We start from the raw sequence: 3,764 nt of genomic DNA on the forward strand, positions 1-3,764 counted from the left end.
ATGTGCGCGCGAACACACACACACACACACACACACACACACACACACACGACTCGGTGGCGCGGTTGATAGAGCACTGGACTGTCAAGTACGGTGGTGCTCGCAGTACCTGGTTCGAATCCTGCCCAGGGCCGAAATTATTTCTGTATCGCTGCGCCTCGGGTTGTTACTCTGACTCTCGTGGGCGGGGAGTTGTGTGTGTGTGTGTGCAAGGTCATAGCATTACCCATAGATCGGTCATACGAGCTCTGAGCTCTCTTCCGGGAGGGAAATAGTTGTTGATCACGACTCCAACACGTGATCCAAAAGACCAAGGTGAAAGGCCAAGGTGAAAGACACACACACACACACACACACACACACACACACACACACACACACACACACACACACACATAAACACGACTCGATGGCGCAGTAGTAACGATCGCGGCCACCACTACGGCGGTCAGAGTTCGAATCCCGCCCAGGGCTGAAATAATTTCAGTATCGCTGCGCTGCGAGTCGTTACTCCAACTCTCGTGGGGGGGGTGCGTGTCAGGACACAGTATTACCCATAGATCGATTATATATGAGCTCTCTTCCGGGAGGGTAGTAGCTATCGATCACGAGTCCAACACGTGATCCAAGACCATGGTGAAATTACACACACACACACACACACAGTTACTCATGAATGTGACCTTAGAAATAATTACTTCCTTCGCTAGTTTTCTAACACCACTCTCTTCCACACACCTTCCCCACACCTACGGAAAGGCCCAAGACAGGGCTGGGTGGGTGGAGGTGAAGGGTGGGTGGGTGGCGGAGGTTCGTGGAAGCAAGACCAACCACACTTTTCTGGATTCAAGTGCCCACAAGACGACGCGAGGGTGGGTGGTCCGTCAGTCCCCACGAGGCTGCTTGACTTGTGGCTCTGAGGTCAGCCGTGTTGGTACCGTAGGCGTGATTGTGCTTGCTTGTTTCCCATTCACGTGTGTGTGTGTGTGTGTGTGTGTGTGTGTGTGTGTGTGTGTGTGTGTGTGTGTGTGTGTGTGTGTGTGTGTGTGTGTGTGTGTGTGTGTGTGTGTGTGTGTGTGTGTGTGTGTGTGTGTGTGTGTGTGTGTGTGTGTGTGTGTGTGTGTGTGTGTGTGTGTGTGTGTGTGTGTGTGTGTGTGTGTGTGTGTGTGTGTGTGTGTGTGTGTGAGTGTGTGTGTGTGTGTGTGTGTGTGTGTGTGTGTGTGTGTGTGTGTGTGTGTGTGTGTGTGTGTGTGTGTGTGTGTGTGTGTGTGTGTGTGTGTGTGTTGTGTGTGTGTGTGTGTGTGTGTGTGTGTGTGTGTGTGTGTGTGTGTGTGTGTGTGTGTGTGTGTGTGTGTGTGTGTGTGTGTGTGTGTGTGTGTGTGTGTGTGTGTGTGTGTGTGTGTGTGTGTGTGTGTGTGTGTGTGTGTGTGTGTGTGTGTGTGTGTGTGTGTGTGTGTGTGTGTGTGTGTGTGTGTGTTGTGTGTGTGTGTGTTGTGTGTGTGTGTGTGTGTGTGTGTGTGTGTGTGTGTGTGTGTGTGTGTGTGTGTGTGTGTGTGTGTGTGTGTGTGTGTGTGTGTGTGTGTGTGTGTGTGTGTGTGTGTGTGTGTGTGTGTGTGTGTGTGTGTGTGTGTGTGTGTGTGGTGTGTGTGTGTTTGTGGGTGTGTGTGTGTGTTTGTGTGTGTGTGTGTGTGTGTGTGTGTGTGTGTGTGTGTGTGTGTGTGTGTGTGTGTGTGTGTGTGTGTGTGTGTGTGTGTGTGTGTGTGTGTGTGTGTGTGTGTGTGTGTGTGTGTGTGTGTGTGTGTGTGTGTGTGTGTGTGTGTGTGTGTGTGTGTGTGTGTGTGTGTGTGTGTGTGTGTGTGTGTGTGTGTGTGTGTGTGTGTGTGTGTGTGTTTTCACCATTGTCTTTGGATCACGTGTTGGACTCGTGATCGACAGTTATTAACCTCTCGGATTAGAGCTCAGAGCTCGTATGACTGATCTATGGGTAATACTTTGACCTTACACGCACACACACACCCAACTCCCCTCCCACGAGAGTTGGAGTAACACTCCGCAGCGATACTGAAATTGTTTCAGCCCTGGGCGGGAGTCGAACACGGACCGCCCAGGACCGTGTGTGTGTGTGTGTTATTCACTTGGTCTTTGGATCACGTGTTGGACTCGTGATCGACAGCTATTTCCCTCCTGGAAGAGAGCTCAGAGCTCGTAGGTCCGATCTATGGGTAATGCTATGACCTTGCACACACACACACACCCCACTCCCCGCCCACGAGAGTTGGAGTAACACCCCTCAGCGCTGCGATACTGATATTATTTCAGCCCCGGGCGAGAGTCGAACCCGGACCTCCGTAGTGGCAGGCCAGACCTCTAACCACAGCGCCATGTGTGTGTGTGTGTGTGTGTGTGTGTGTGTGTGTGTGTGTGTGTGTGTGTGTGTGTGTGTGTGTGTGTGTGTGTGTGTGTGTGTGTGTGTGTGTGTGTGTGTGTGTGTGTGTGTGTGTGTGTTCGTGTTCCTGACACTCCACGTGCACTGTAAAATCCGCTGACGTGAGTCAGGAAGGACCTATTTCCGGATCTTGCTCGTCCTTATCCCGTTCAACTGCTTCTCGGAAAAAAAAATCGTTCCTGAATTTCCTTCTCTTCCCATCTCCACTTCCGTCACCGGGTGGTGCTTCTTTCCCATTAATTCCGATTGCCGCCAAGCGATTTTATTCATCTTTGGTAGCGAAGGGGCTTATCCATTGAACCCTTCCAGTGAACCCTTTTCCTACTGGGTGGTATGTGCGTACTAATACCTGCAGTATATGCATCAAAAGAACTTTTCCCCCTTATAAAGGGGATAGCTGAATCAATCCATGCACCTACCCAACTTCATTCGATACCCAGTCCTCGCCCCTTCCATCGAAGAACCTCGCAAATGATGAGGTCCTCCATGGCTCCCGCCACACCGCTCGGGTCAAAAGCAACACAGCGAGCGGTATTGTCGCTTGGCTCATCTTCGACATGTTCCTTTTCGATAGCAAATATTTCATTTTAAATTAGACATTTTTATATTTCTATTTTCTTTTCGTCTTTTTTTTTTTTTTTTGCTGTCGCCATGCGATTTTATTCAGCTCAGGAAAACTCACCCTAAACAGTGAAAAGGGAAATAATTTTGCGGTGATGATGGCGATTTCACACAATTTGCTCTTCCAACGATTTTATTCAGGTTGGAGCAGTGTCCCCCTTTGCTGAAATGCTCAAAGCTTCTGAGTTTCTTTTTCTTTACTTTTTATTCTAAACTTCTTCTATTTCTTCTTCTTTACTTCTTCTTTTTCTTCTTCTTCCTTTTCTTCTTCTTTTTCTTCTTCTTCTTCTTCTTCTTCTTCTTCTTAACTTCTTTTTTCTTCTTCTTCTATTTCTTCTTCTTCTTCTTCTTCTTCTTCTTTATTTCTTCTCCTTAACTTCTTTTTAACTTCTTCTTCTTCTTCTTTTTCTTTTTCTTCTTTACTTTTTCTTCTTCCTCTTCTTCTTCTTCAGGAACGCTTTCTTGACGTAAGCACTGGGTGTACAACTGAGCTAATTTAATATGAACTTCTTTCCCCACGTATTTCAAGAGATCTATCGATATACCATCTTCCCCAGGTGCTTTTCCTCGCTTCATATTTTTAGAGTAAATTCTACTTCTTCCTCTGTAATCTCTGGTACATTACTAACGTCTACAGATGAATTTATTGACTCAACTACGGTCTTCGACGAGTAAAGCTCTTGATAAAATTCTTCTA

The sequence above is a fragment of the Oratosquilla oratoria genome, chromosome 44 (genome assembly GCF_046742065.1).
Source record: "Oratosquilla oratoria isolate Oo_2021 chromosome 44, ASM4674206v1, whole genome shotgun sequence".
Classification (NCBI taxonomy): domain Eukaryota; kingdom Metazoa; phylum Arthropoda; class Malacostraca; order Stomatopoda; family Squillidae; genus Oratosquilla; species Oratosquilla oratoria.